General features: G+C 34.9%; 1 long non-coding RNA gene across 1 annotated transcript in view; it reads right to left on the bottom strand.

The window, feature by feature from the left end:
* The window catches only part of LOC119868173, a 74,157-nt gene that overhangs the window by 10,526 nt on the left and 47,439 nt on the right, over nucleotides 1-16,192 (bottom strand). Inside the window, exon 3 of the long non-coding RNA XR_005385920.1 lies at nucleotides 4,648-4,829. This is a non-coding gene — a long non-coding RNA (uncharacterized LOC119868173). The remainder of the gene's footprint in view (nucleotides 1-4,647; nucleotides 4,830-16,192) is intronic.

The raw sequence follows: 16,192 nt of genomic DNA on the forward strand, positions 1-16,192 counted from the left end.
GAAATCTTTTTTTCTTCCCTTTCAATTTTAGGTTGAGGTTTTTCTCCCAGTGCTTTTTTTGGTCTTCATTGTTTTCCTATTTCTTTCTTTTAAAAAAAAAAAAAAAAAGATTTTTTTTTTTTTTTATTTGAGAGGAGTGAGAGTGAGAGAGCAAGAATGAAGAGAGGGAGAGGGAGAAACAGGCTCCCCCTGAGCAGGGAGCCCGACACAAAGCTCGATCCCAGGACCCTGAGATCACGACCTGAGCTGAAGGCAGACGCTTAGCTGACTGAGCCACCCAGGCGACCTCTGATAATTCTATTTCTATTCTTTGATGTTTACCCTTGAAATGTTATTATGCATATTTAACTAAACAATGACTAAGTTAAACAACATATTAACCTGTAACAAATGATATAAAGACCTTGGTACATGGTCTTTGGAATACATCTTTCCAAAATTAAAAGTTGGTTTTTTTTCAGTATCGTAATTGTTATTAGTAATTTATATTGATCATTCTTGGGTTTATATTTGTTTTTACCGTTTACTTTGCTTAGACTGTACTATGATATATTGCTTCCTGAAGAACATTCTTTAGAAGTTCTTCTAGCAAAAGTCAGTGTTAGTGAAGGTATGATAGCTTTTATTAATATTCAAATTTATCTTCATTTCCCCTTATAGATAGTTTTCCGAGTACACAATTCTAGGTTGTTTCATTTTCTCTATGTACTTCTTCTCATTTTGATCTTGCTACTTAGTAGACTATTAGTTATCAATCCAATTGTCTTCTTTATAGATTTTATTTATTTATTCATGAGAGACACGGAGAGAGAGGCAAAGACACAGGCAGAGGGAGAAGCAGGCTCCCCATGGGGAGCCCGATGTGGGACTCAATCCCTGGAACTGGGATCATGCCCTGAGCCAAAGGCAGATGCTGAACCACTGAGCCATCCAGGTGATCTTCCAATTGATTTTTTTCAACTTTTTCTTTGGTGGGCAATCTTTCCTATTTCAGCAGGAGAAGAGGCAATACTTTCTACAAATTTTTATCTTTGCTATTCTGTGTTTTTTCCACAATGTGTCTTGGCATGAGTCAATTTTATTTGTTGTACTGAGAGTCACTCTTTTCTTTATCTATGGATTCACATTTTCCATCACTCGCATTAAATTCACATCCTGGTTAGAATCCCAGAAGGAATGAATAGAGAGAATCAAGAAAGGCAAATGCAGGATGTAGTTATAGTTCATGCATCTTCACAGCTGAATAGCATTCTACCTTATGAGTACATTATCACATTTTTATTCTAGTAGTTATATTTTTCATTTCTACAAGTTCTAATTTTATCTACAAAATTTTCCTATCTATTCTTAATGACTTATTTGCAAATGTTTTCTTTTTATTTTTTTAAATGTTTTCTTTTTTAAAAAATCATTACAAACATAATGGTTCTATATCATGTATCATGTGATCTGTGGATCAGTAGTAGTTTTGGGAATCTTATTATGTGGTGGTTGATTCTGCTGAACTTGACTCATTGCAGTTTTTCTTCTCCCTGGTGCTATTTGATTTTGAGGTCATGGCTTGATCTCACATGTGAGGGTTGCCTAAATTAAGACACTTTCTCCCATAGAAGAGCTGCTTCTTTTGCTGCTAATAGCCAAAGGCCATCACCACACTGGATCCACTTTTTCCCCACTTTAAAGTCTCAGCTTGGGACGCCTGGGTGGCTCAGAGATTGAGCGTCTGCCTTTGGCTCAGGGCATGATCCCAGGGTGCCAGGGTCGAGTCCCGCATTGGGCTCCCTGCATGGAGCCTGCTTCTCCCTCTGCCTATGTCTCTGCCTCTCTCTCTCTGTGTCTCTCATGAATAAATAAATAGAATCATTTAAAAAATAAATAAAGTCTCAGCTTAGTTCAAAATCCACTTCCAGCTTCCCTACCTTGTTTCTGGGCCAAAGCTCACCATACCCATAGAGAAAGTGCCATGACAGTCATGTATCCTGAGCAATGCTCCCTTTCGCAGCTCTCTTCCACTTCACTCTACCAGCTCATACCTCAAGCCTCTTTTTGGGTTAGAGAACTTCTTGGACTTCTCTCTTGCCTCCTTTAAACCCATGAATGTGTGTTATATCCCATATTTAAATGCTCTGCAGTCCCCCAGAGCCCTTAGTCTGCTATAATGCTAGCTAGAAGCATTGGATATTTTTTACATCAAGATAACAGATACAGGGATCCCTGGGTGGCGCAGCGGTTCGGCGCCTGCCTTTGGCCCAGGGCGCGATCCTGGAGACCCAGGATCGAATCCCACGTCGGGCTCCCGGTACATGGAGCCTGCTTCTCCCTCTGCCTATGTCTCTGCCTCTCTCTCTCTCTCTCTCTCTCTCTCTGTGTGTGTGTGTGTGTGTGTGTGACTATCATAGATAAATAAAAATTAAAAAAAAGATAACAGATACACATGATAGAAAATTAAAGATACAGAAAAGCTATGATAACAGTAGCTTCCCACTCACTCCTTACACCTCTCCACCACAGTACCATTTCTTCAAAACAACTGATTGTGTTTCTGCTCATAGAACTAAGGATGGTAACCTCCATATCTCAAAATAATATACACATATTTCTATTTTCTTGTCTCTGAAAGATGTGGATTGAGTTTACTAATTTCCTCTTTCTCTTTCCTCCTCCAAATTTTTGATATGCCTATTACTGAACTTAATTCTTTTATTAATTACATTTGTAACATTAAATAATATATTCAGCCCCTTGTTCTACTAACTTCCATCAGTATCTCTTCACCTCTGATCACCTTACTTTGAGGATATTAATGAGCACACGGACACTTTCTTCCACATGTCCCAACACTCTCCACTCATGTCCTAGCTAATTTGGTTTACGTACTTAGTTTTATATTACCAAGTTGTTCAAATTCAACTTGTTTACAACTAATGTAGAAATTTCGAGTATTTTTAATAAGATGATTGTAAAACCTCAAAAATCAATAAATAGCATTTACATTTTTAGGACAATGTAAACACTCAGTACAGGCCAAATTGTATATTGAGATCGCATTTCCTTCACCTTGACCTCAATGCTGCGAACCTTGAGCTACACAAAGGAAAATGGTTCCAACATCACATGCAAATAAATATTATCTTCTTACAGTATTATAACTGCTAAACATCAAAGTATCTTTCATTTGTTTCATAGTTAGATCATGACTTTCTATAGAGTTTTCTTTTTTCCCTGGAGCTCCAGATGGCCTCTATTTCTTGCATGACTTAGCTTTTTCACCTCCCTTCCTTTTTTTCCCAAGTGCTCAATCATATATTCTATTCTATTAATGTCGCCCATCCCTCATCTCACTATCTGGAAACTTTTCTCTATCTGCTAAATTCTACAGTCTCTATCTACCACACCCAAACTGGAGTCGTTGTTTTCCAGGCCTGCCAACTGCTGTCATGTTGAGATGGCACTTTAGCATTCTCAAGTGGATCTAGCTTCCTAGTTCCCATATATGCCTCCTTCTAGGTTTAGCCTTAAAAAAAAAAAAAAAAAAAAACTTTTGGCAGAGCACGTCCTCAAGTAACTTCTTAGAAAAGGTGTGTGTGTGCAATAAAATGTATGAATCTTTGCATGTTTTTATTTTTCCTCACATTTGATTCTTTTTTTTCAGTAAAGGAACATAGGCTACATTTTGAAATAAACTGTTTCATCATCATCTAGTATACATGCAGTGTTTCTTGGGAATATTGTTATTCTGATTATTTATAAGTACTCTTTTAAGTCTTTCCAATTGGGTCACATTCATGAAGACATTTATTTAAATCTCTCATTTAAAAAAGTGTGATCTCTACCATTTTCTTCTTTATTCCTTTTGGATAACTTTATTCTCTTATTTTAGAAAGAAATCTAGAAGGGTATGGAGGCAAATACACATTTCCTAGTTTACCATCTCAAATCTCCATCACTTATTTTCATTACATTATGTTGTCATACTGTATTTATTTTTAACAAGAGCTGAAAATTCTTTTTGAAACAAATTGGAATAAACCATTTATTGGGTCATTCAGTACATTTCTAAAAGCTGAGGGACAGATTAGCTGTTCCTCTAATTCAGATGAATACATTTTTAATTCCATAATCTTTGAAAATCTTGGAGTATTCATTCCCTGGGCCAGCTAAGCACAGATGTAGACTTATGGGGCTCAGAAAGTCTAACAGGTCAAAAGCTCAAAATCCAGAGGGATGGATAGGATCAAACAGCTCCAAGCAATGAAAAATCTTAAAAGCACCAAAGCAACTGTAAGGATGGGAAACACTGTTGCAAAGATGCACTGATGGAATAATTTTTGGTAAATATGGTTAGGAATTATTTTGCCCAAGGCTTCTCTCTTGGACTCACTGTCAGAACCTGTCTTGCCTGAGGCAAACAGGTAATTAGCAGTGACCAGAGATGCTTGGGCAACAACCTGTGGTAGAAGAGAAGGGAAAATCTTCCAAATAATAAAAGCCCCATTAAAAGTTTCTGATTTATGAAATACAAGTTACATGGTATGGGGTATCTAATTAGTTCCCACAGTGAACTACAACCTTATCTGATTAGTTACCATACACACAGCATTGAAAGAATTCTTAAAACTTCAAAGATAGCTTGTTTTGCTTCCTTACCTTTGGCACCATAATAGGAATCTGCAGAGAGCTGCCATTTTACATGCTCATAGGAAGGTTTACTCCTTGACCACTTGTGTAGGTGAAGAAATTATCAGGGACTTTGAACAGGGCCACCAGCCATTCCACACCAGCTTGTTTCAGGTGAGGAAGACCTTTTGCTAAGTGATTGGTAGGTAGGTCTGGGGGAACAGAAAGAATGAGTGGTATTAGCTTTGTTTCTTTCACCAAATATTTTTTGAGTACCTGGTAAGTTTCAGGCTTTGTGCAAGGCAATGGGGATAATATGGTAAAGACACAGATAGCTCATGAGACCTTGCCCCTTGTATATAAGTAGTGGCTTGGCCTCTTACACATGCCCCCTCACCCTCTGCCAAATGACAAATACATCAGTTTAGGAAAACCCACAGCATTCATCCTTCTAAAACCAGATAGGTACAAGGCCAGGAAAGATATTTCTGCATTCCCTCTAGCAAAATCACAACACAGCTGTCCTTCCATTTGGGTTATCTCTGTGAGTTGCTGGGAAACTAAGAACCTTTGCAAAAGATAGGACTTCCAGTCCCAGTTGGGAAGGCAGGAAGGGATAGAGGAGGGAGAAAGGAGAAAGTAACGAAAGAATTGCATACACTAAAACTCACAGATACAGAAGATTCAAATTAATCAATTCATTCAGCAAATATTTCTTGGGATCTATTTTATATCAGGCACAATTCTAAACATGGATTCGGAAGTGAACAAAATAGACAAAATCTCTGTCTTTATGGAATTTGCAAAATAGTTAGGGATAGGTAGAAAACTTTAAGATACCTAAGTAAAAATATTTAGTTTGGGTTTGAAAAACCAAAGAAACAAAAAGAGACAGCAAGTGTTGAAAAGAGGGAGGTGCAATTTTTGATACGTGTTCAGGAAAATCATCAGTAAAAAGATATTTCAGTAAAGAATGAAAGGAAGGGAGGCAGTGTGTGTAAGTCATGTGAATAGTGGGAGTAAAACCTTCCAGGTAACTGAATGGAACAAGTACCAAGCTCAGAGGCAGGGGCATGCCTGCCATTTTTAAGGGATACTGAGCCAGTGTAACTACATTAGAACAAGAGAAGGTGAAAGAGCCGACTGAGTCGGATAGGTAATGAAAAGCTAGACCATGTAGTAGGGCCTTGTAGGTTCTTTTACGCATTATTACTCGGAGAGAAGTAGGAGCCATTGGATTTGAGGAGCACCCTGACCTGACTTAGGTTTTAAAGGGCTATTCTCTAAGGAGGGAAAGACTAATGGAAATTAATATACTAGTAATACATGACAAGAAAAACAACAAAAAGAAAAAAATTTCTTAATTAAAAATAGTATCTTTCATCCTTTCTCTGGAGAACTTTAAAATTCTGACATTATCTACAAATCTTTGATAGCCAGAGAATGCTATTCTAAATTCCTAAAAGATACAAAAATTAATGATCAATGAGTTCAAAACGGCTGGAAATTGGACCCACGGATAGCCTTTTCCCAAAAAGCCACATCATCTTGTACCTCAGACTTAATTTGCTCCTTCAGCATGTGATGAGGCACAACTTTAATAGGGTGTGACAACTGACAAGAGAATTAAATTGATGCAAATTAAAACTTTAACAGTAACATTATATGGAGCTTAAAATCCTTTGCACTTTTGACACTGAATTTATACTAGCTTCTAAAAACCACTAGAATAAAGGGTCCTTACAGAACTACTAGCCAAGGACAATCCATTGTCTTTATAAAAAAATACATAGAAATTCTTATTATTGGTTAGAGACAGAGTTGATGAGCTGAGGATAGAAGCTTTATAGCTCATTAATCAAAGCACTGAATAAAGTTTAAAATTAGGACTCATTAATAGGGAAGATAGCAATTCTGAGTGAAACAGGAAGAGAGCACAGGGATATAAGATGGGGGAGGACAAGATTCAGCAACTACTAGGACTACTGTGTCCCACGCACTTTAAATAGTTTCACATCAAAATATTCCATGATACATACATATCCATATAAATAGGATATGTGTGTGTGTAGTTTCTATGTCTAGCTCATTTTCATGTTTTTTTCTTTGATTTTAATTGTTCTACTGTTAAAGACTTCGACAACCTATAATGTTCCCTTTGAATTGTCTCAGCTATTGAGAAAAGCAGAGAGGAAAAGTTAAAAATGTAAATGATACAAGAAATCAAGTGACACATCATGTCACGTAAATAAGCAATGATTCTACAGTTATTCAAATACAAAAATGTGGTGAAATTATTTATCACTATATGTATCAGGATAGCTATGAAGAATTCCCAATGACTTCCTCCAGCTCAGCAGTCACATTCACATCAATGAGTATTATAAGACTTAGGTTCCATCTTGGTATATATCTACAGCAACACTTCACAAGTTATAAGTGTAGTTTGTTACTGAATTTTTAAAATTGTAATACAAATGAATAAAAACTCATTTTCATTTTATCACAGTTTATTTGAGCCATTTTCTTCTTTATGAAGAATATAGTATTGATTTTATTTTAAGATTTAGGATACTCAGCTATATTTTCAAAGACTACTTAACCTGTCTAGCCATTTTGTGTTCCTTATTGTCATCACGTCTGCTACATACACAACCTGTTCCTATACGCAATGATGATGACAAAAGTTTCCCACTCCTTACACCTCTCCACCACAGTACCATTTCCCCAAAACTGAATGTGTTTCTACTCATAGGATTAGGGATGATAGCCTCCCTATTTCAATATACATACACTTCTATTTTCTTGTCTACGAAAGACGCTTTCACAGGTTTATTTCTGCATCCGAGCCTTTACTATAGTGTGAAGTCTAAATGTTTCTCTCCTCCTTCACCTTTGTGTCTATGTACAAAGATGCCCAAGATTATTAGTCATCAGGGAAATGCAAGACACAGCCACAATGCAACACCATTACAGCACTATTCAAAAGCTAAAATTCAAACAAAGCTAAACAACAAAACCTAACAAGGGCAAGCGCTCACAAGGATGTCAAACAACTAAATTTGTCTAGATTCAGAACAACAAGAATTCTTATACTTTGCTGAGAGGAAGGCAAAAATGGGACAACTACTTTCAAAACGAGTTTGGCAGCTACTTATAAAGTCAAACATATACTCAACTATAGAAGTCAGTGATCCCACTCCTAAGCATTTAATCAGAAAAAGAAAAATGTATCTACACAAATATTTGTATACAAATGTTTATAGCAGTGTTATTCATAAATGCAAAATACAGGAAATAAACGTCGATCGATTAGTGTATGGGTACATTCACACAACGGAATAATACTCAGCAAAAAAAGGAATGAGCTACTGATACGCACAGCAACATGAGTAGATCTCAAAAACATTCTAAGCAAAAATACAAAAGGCTATTTAACTATGATTCTATGTATATAACATTTTGGTAAAGGTAAAGACACAAGGACAGAAATCAGATCAGTGGGTGTGTTGGGCTGTGAGTAGAAGGAAGGAACTGAGGGAAAAGAAGAGAACTTCTTGGAGTGATGGAAATATTCCATACCTGGATTGGGTGGTAGTTACACAACCGAATATGCCTGTCCCAACTCAATGAATTGTACATCTAGAAAGGATGAGTTTTACTGTACATAAATTATACCTCAATAAATCTAACTTTAAAAGGTTGATATTATTCTGAGGAAACTTCTATCTACCCCTAAACCTTTATGAATTTCCTCTGAATTTTTACACATTCATGAGTCTCTTTCTTGAATACCCAATCTATGAGTGGTTTCATTCAATAGCCATGCTTCAGTGATCAGACATAATTTTTCTCCATTCATTTTTCTTTCATGGTAGCACCCTGAACCACTTTTTGAAATTTCTTTCCAGGAGTGAACTTAGGAATTTACATATTTACTTCCCTGCTAAGTTCTAAATTCAGAGTTTACAGAAAGTCTGCTTTTTCAGTCTGTATCTGAGCATTAAATTCAATGGCTGAGGTCTTAAAACTCCCTAACTCTCATACATTCTGAAGGTTTATTGCAGAACTGCATTCTTTAACCATGCCTCCAGATAATAAAGTGCTTTTGGCACTTCAGTTATTAAAATACGTGGGTTTAAAACACATTTTGCTAATATTTAAAATTCCACTTTAGATTTAATAATCCAAATTCAATGATATTGTTGGCTCTTGGAAAATTACAAGAAAACCCAAGGACCCAAAATCTGGCATATATCCCTTCACTGAAAAAGTCTAAATGACATTTATAGGCAGACAGGTTTACAATGTGTCACATCTCCTTTAGAACACAGCACTATTAACATGGACATTACTTCAAAAATAAAGGAGACAAATCTCATCATTGTGCACTGAAAATATATGCATTCTAGCCATGTTACAGTTCAGGATTAAAGAACTTTGGCAATGACATTACCCCACTGCAAACCTAAACCTCATTACCAAGCAGTTAGAGTGACAAAGTAGAAAGGACAGAATTTTTAGTTCATTTGCTCTGTCAACAGATCTGGGTCTCTATGTAAAGTCTGCAAAATTAAAAGCACAATTAAAGTAGATGTTTAAAGAGTAATGGTGCATGCTATATCTCTGAAATGCCGCATAAAACCAAGGCCCTTGGGAAAGTTGAGTTGTTAAGTAAGGAGTATTGATTTAAATTACTTAACAATAGCAAGAGTACACACACTTTTGCCTCAAACATTTTTCTAAACAAAAAGTCACAGCGACTTCCAATAGATATATTGATCCCAGAAATTTAAACAACTATATCAAGAGCATAAACATGAATGTATCTTTCAGAAAGTAAACATTTCCAAAAACTTTGTGACATATTTCTTAAAATGTGATTTTGCTTATAATTTTATATGTGCATTTACCACTTCCGAGACTCCTAAAAATAATTACTAATGACTCTAAGACTTTTTTCTCAAAATTAAACATACCATAAAAAAGTATATAGTACATTTTTGAGAAAGTATTTAATCAACATGCCATAATTAGAATATAAGGAGAAACAAAAAATAATTTCTAATTCCACACCTAGTCATTATTTTTACTCAATAAGTCTACAAATACTTATCAAATGCTTCCTATCTGCCAGGCACTGGAGATTGGGCAGCAAACAGAACAAATTTCCTGTCCTCATGGACTTTACAACAACCCTTAACATTTTGCTGTTCTAAAGTTTTAAATAATTTAAAAACCTGTTAAAGATTTTAAAACAATTTTAAAACCTTTAAAATTTATATATATGTATATATAACACCCACACATATATATGCATGGACTAAAGCAGAGTATTGTCCTAAAGATATTTGTAACTTGCTTTTTAACATTATCGATCACTGTGATCTTTTCAAAAAATTGTTTGTTGTGGTAAAGACACAACATGAGATCTACCCTTTTAACAGATTTTTAAGTGTACAATGCAATATTAACTCTAGGCACTCTATGGTGCTGCAGATCCCTAGAACTTGTTCAGCTTGTGTAACTAAAGCTTATACTCAATGATTAGCATCTTCTTTTCTTACCACCAAATATACATCAATACCTTTATTTTCAATTATTTCATTATATATCATTGTATGGCATAAAATATTTAACAATCCCTTCTTGTTGCACATTTAAGTTGTTTCCTTTTTTGGCATTATAAATGGTGCTTTGGTAATAGGTAATCATAGCTATAATAGCATATGTTATAATCATATATGGTTATTTACAGACTTGTCCCATTTTTATCATGATAAATACCTAGATTTGGAATTTTTGTTTCTTGGTATTAACAATTTTAAAGTCTGCATGACTCTTGTCTATGACTATTTTTTTTTCTAAAATAGAAAAAAAAGAAAGCCAAGTATAGCATATGTGCTTCATTCAAGGTGTGAGAACAAGGATATAGATGTCTGGAGTAGCATTTCTCCTGAGGTTGCCATGATGATGCCAATGTTTGAGAGTATGAGCACAATGATCACAAGAGCAGATCAGGAATGAAAACCAGTGGTTTTGAAATCCTTTTGCACAAGAATAATCAGGCTTTAAAACAATTGACTAAATGAGACGTTTGGAATATTTCAGTGTAAAACTCACGCAAAATTTCATTACACTTCCTTCCATTCCAAACAACATCCTTGAACTCTTTTCAGTAATATCAGGGAAGCACCCCAGATCTTCCAGTGATTTTTTTCCTATAATCATTCTTGAAATACTATAAACCATTTTATTAATAAAAAGTATTTAGACAACATAATTCAATTATAACCACAAACAAAATACCATGATTTGAACTTTTTTGTCAAAGTATCTGATTTTCTGAATACCTCTGGAAAATTTAGAACAAAATTTGGTTCCTCTAACATTATGTCTTATTCTGCCTACAAGATGTACTTCTATTATGTATGATTTTAAGAGCCAAACTGATCTTTTTTTCCCTTAAGTTTTCTGGTTCCTCATATATAACATCTGTATGTCATTTATAGTAAAATAGGGCACTAATCATATACAATTAACAAACATAAGGTTTATGGTAAGGCACCAAGATACACCAAAGTAGAAAGGGAAATTGTGAAAAGTATGATTTCATAGGACAGCTAAAAACATTTATAACTGTATAGGTTTCCTTCCAATTACAAATAAGTAGTAAGAAATCAGCTACGATCAATGGATAATAAATTATTCCACCTATTTTAATTCAACATGATAAAATGGAAACATGAAAATTATATAGATCCCTGAACTGAGCTTGAGGTTTCTTTCAGAATGTTCAGCATTCCCTGATTCCCGACGAGGGTCATACTAGGGGAGATAACACGGTGATACCTTGCACAGGAAGAAGTGCTTGTTTCCTATTCCTCTAGTTGATAGCATCATTTGTTGCATATCTGATGGATTTATGTTGGAACCTGTAGCTTTTGAAGCATATAGGTCCTGATATAAGAACTGGTTGCCAAGTAGCTTCAGAAGGATTTCAGAGCCAAACATATTCCATCTTCAAAGGGAATTTTTGTCTTGTAAGACTTAATAGCTTTGCTACCAAGTAGCACAAAAAATGTGATTTGGGAGAGACGCCCTTAAAAATAATGAGAGATCTATTGTTATTATTACTGTGTGTTGAGAACTACTCTAGGGGTACCTGCAGAGAAGAAACCACTAGGATTTCTTTTTGCAGCATGGACACTCTTCAATTCCGCTCTCCCTGCGGCCCCCCCTTTAGTTGGGGATTATTTTCAAAATCATAAAGTAAAATGAAAACCAGGCAAAAAAAGAAAAGGCAAATATCTAAGATAATAACTGGGAAAGGGAAGATTAAGAAGATATTAAAATAAAAAGAATATAAGACAGAATTAAAACAGAAAGGGGGAAAAATGAAAGGTCAAAGTAAGAGCTATACAACTTCAAACATAAAATAATGACTTTTAAATGCTATTTAAAAATCTGAAATTTAAGATAGAATGCTAGAAGATATGGTTATAAACAAATCTACAAATGGCATAAATATTTTTAAAGGTACAGAAATAAGAAATTAATATTTTTGTTTCAGGTTAAGGTTTTAAGATAAGGGATTTACTAGAAAAAGCAGAGCCATGTATGTAATTTAATACATTAAAATAGCAAAGTACAAAGGAAGATAATTTTATATGATTTTTGAAAGAGAGCATGTGAGTGGGCTCAGAGGACAGAGAGAGAAGAGAGAATCTCAAGCAGACTACACCCTGAGCATGGAGCCCCATGCGGGGCTTGATCTCACAGACACTGATACTGTGACCTGAGCTGAAATCAAGAGTCAGCCACTCAACTGACTCAGCTGCCCAGGTGCCCCAAAGATAATTTTAAATAAATATAAGGACAGCCACTTTATAAGCTGGCTAGTGGTATAATTCCTCAGCATGATACTCTGGCTGAACATGGCTCCCCTGACACTGGAGGACCTTCCAGAAGAGAGCCCCAGTGGGAAGTAGCACCCTGAAAGGAGACGTTCTCTGAAAAAAACCTTTGAAAGGTCAGGATCCTAGAGTTCTCTGCCCTGGTCTTCATGAGTTTCTAGATACTTCAGCAAAATTAAGCATTCATTTAACTCATTCACTTTTAAAACTTTTTTTATTGCAGAGATTTCCAAAATTATACAACAGTAGAGAATAGAGTCTAATTAACCCCCATGCATCCTCCACCCAGCTTCAGAAATAGGAACATATTAACACTTTGTCAATTTTGTTTAATCAACGCTAGCATGATTAAATGCTGCTGATGATGCCTACTTCTTTTTCCCTTACTTCCTCCACCTCTCCTCTTACTGTATATTTTAGTGAAAAACTTTGCTATTTTTATCTTTTCTGTAATACTTACCTATGAATCTTATACCATGTGTAATATAATTACTATACCCAATAAAATGACCAATAAGTCTCATGATACATAAAACCCACTTTGTGCTCAAATTTTACAAGTGTTTCAGAAACATTTTCCAAAGGATTTATGCAAATGGAGATACAACTGAGATCCACGCATTACATGGTCCATACTTCTTTTAGGTTTGTTTTCATCTATAAGGGTTCCCTTCACTCTTATTTTCTACATGTCATTTAATTGTTTAAGAAACAGTGATATTTGTCTTGTAGAATTTCTCCCATTCTGTTCTGTCGATTGTCTCCATTTGTTGTCATTTAACATATTTACCCACCCTCATATTTCCTCCCAATTGGCAAGTGGTTCTGCAGCATCATTAGATTCCGTTAGATTCAGGAGAGGTTTTTGGTTTTGGTTTTTTTGGTAAGACTTCACAGGCAGTGCTTTGTCTCTTACTGCATCATCTGGGAGGCCAGTTCAGTTTAGTGATGTTAATATTGGTAAGTGGGCTAAGGTTTCATAAGCTTGATCATTTACCAGAAAGTTTCCTATCATTTATCTAACAGTTTTGGCATCCATCAATTTTGATCTGAATCCATTATTCCAAGAAAGTGCTGCAAAGTAGTGACCTTAATTTTTCACTTAAAAAAAAAAATTTGTTAGCTAGAATTCTTGAATAAAGAACTATCAATTCAAAAAAAAATAAAAAATAAAAAAAGAACTATCAATTCTTTTGTTGTCTTGAAATATATTAACATAAAAGCAGTCCAAAGTATTGATTCTTACTGCTAAGCATTTTTAGGAATACTGAGTGGAGGTAGCAACTTCCTAAGGTGACCGATCAAGCTTATTTATTTTTAGTATCACTATAAAGTCATGGAATTTTTATTGATGATATGTTACAAACTATTACATTGATTTGTCATTGCAGCTCTCAAATCGTCCCATCAAAGGATGTGTTGTTTTGATACATCCTCTTAGTCTTTTATTTATTCATACTGGTGTTTTAAATTTAAATTTATGATTGCCAGCCTCTTTGTTCATAACTTCTCTAATTTTCTGAATGTTTTTTCTGTTTAAAATCTTGTTTTCTAAATGACATTAACATACTCATTTGCTTTATCCCACTACTATTTTTATATCTATATATCATAGTTTCAAAATAACAATTCAGAAATTATTACCAATAAGACTTCTCAATGCATTTAAGATTTGTAATTATTTTTTTCAATCTAGAAATATAGAATCAAAAGCTGTATTTTAAAATCACTTGAAATAACTGCTCTTGTCATTCTTATATCACCAACTAGATAGACATTTAAACTCATTTGTTTTAGGGTATTTTTTTTAGAGTTTGCATTCTTTATTCCTGACTTTATTTTATAATTATGAAAATGATTTATACAGTCTCAAGGTCAAAATTACAGAGCAAGTTACTTTCAGAGAGATCTAACCTCTAATTACGTCTCCTCTGCCATCTTCCTTCTGTGCCATACACACAGCCATTTAAAAAAAAAAAGTTTTTGCTTATTCTTCTGTTTATTTTAAAATATACAGAACCAAATCCAATCTTGTGCTATTACAATCTGTGCTGCAGTCAGTTTTAGGCATACATTTGTCCATATATTTTTGCCCATGTATCCTTGGGATAGATTCTTTCTGGGTGGAAACACTGGGTCAAAAGCTAAAAGATAAAGTTGTTTGATACTGTCAAGTTCTCTCCCATAGGAGTAGCATCATTATCAGCAACAATGTGTCAGAGTCCTTGTTTCCACCAAGCAGGGAGTGAGAAACAGAATTGCAGTGTAGACTGTTACATCTGTTCTTGTGATTGCAATTGGTAACTTTTCACAAGGGAAGGGCCATTTGCATTTTTTCTCTTCTTACCTTTTGCTCTTTAAAACAAAAAATGAGACAACGTTTTGCCACTCAATTTCCAGAAACTCTTTAAATCTTAAAAGTATAATTTGTGATACTATTTGTACATAATTTTTCCTGGCTTGTACTTTGCTTGTGGTATTTTACTTCTGTTCAACAGCCATGTGTCGAGAGAGTCAAACTTAACAGTCTTTCTTTTAATTGCTCCTCTAATTTTAATCATCGGAAATATCCCAGGTCAGGTTTCCCAGGAAGCCAACTCTGAGATGGAAACTATAGTGCTGGATTTTATTGAGAAATTTGTCGAAGCCTAGGCTGCTATAACAAAGTACATAGACTGTGTGGCTTAAATAGCAGACACATTTCTCAAAGTTCTGGAAAATGGGAAATCCAAGATCAAGGTGACAGCACATTTGGTTCTATGTGACAGGCCACTTTATGCTGTGCTGGTGGCTCCATCTCTCTGTGCTCACATGATATCTTTGTGTGCCTGCAGAGAGAAAGCTCTGGCCTATGTTCTTCTTCCAATAAGGACACTAATACAATTATGGGGGCTCCACCCCCATCTAAATGACCTCATCTAAACTTAATTACTTTTCAAAGGCCTGCCTCCTAATACAATTACATTGGAGGTTAGGGCTTCCACATATGAATTACAAGGGAAATGCTAACTTTAAATCTGTAACAAAATCCTTGGGACTAGTAGGTATATATTAGAGAAGTCTTATGGTTATGGGAATAAGCTCTTTATTCCTGAAGAGGACCTGGGTGGCACATCAAAGCACTTACTAGGGGAAATTCTCTCCATTCCAAGAAATTTTAAAAAGGGATAAAACAGGAGAGTTGATAAGGGATTCCCTATGGCTTCTTATACTACTCGAATAGTTGTATTTGGTACATTAGACCTTGGATCCATTTGAAATGGTGTGAGAAAATGAGCCAATTTATATTTTTATACTTTCTTGCTTGTCCCACAAACACACAGTAACACATTTTAATATGTGGCTCTTTGGTTTTAGGGTGTTCCCAGATATCTTTTCCTAAATAAACTTCATAGCTAACTTATCTAACTCTAGAAAAAAAAATTACTTTTATTTGGATTTTTTAGATTCCTGTCTATATGTTTATATCTATTATGTCTTTCAGGATTATTTTACAGTCTATCTCTCTGTAGATTTTGTGCCTTTTTTTGTAATGTTTATGCTTACATGTTGCGGTATTTAAAAATTTTAGCCAATTTTATTTATTTATTTATTTATTTATTTATTTATTTATTATAAATTTTTTATTGGTGTTCAATTTGCCGTATAGAATAACACCC

The sequence above is a fragment of the Canis lupus genome, chromosome X (genome assembly GCF_011100685.1).
Source record: "Canis lupus familiaris isolate Mischka breed German Shepherd chromosome X, alternate assembly UU_Cfam_GSD_1.0, whole genome shotgun sequence".
In the NCBI taxonomy this organism is placed as follows: Eukaryota; Metazoa; Chordata; class Mammalia; order Carnivora; family Canidae; genus Canis; species Canis lupus.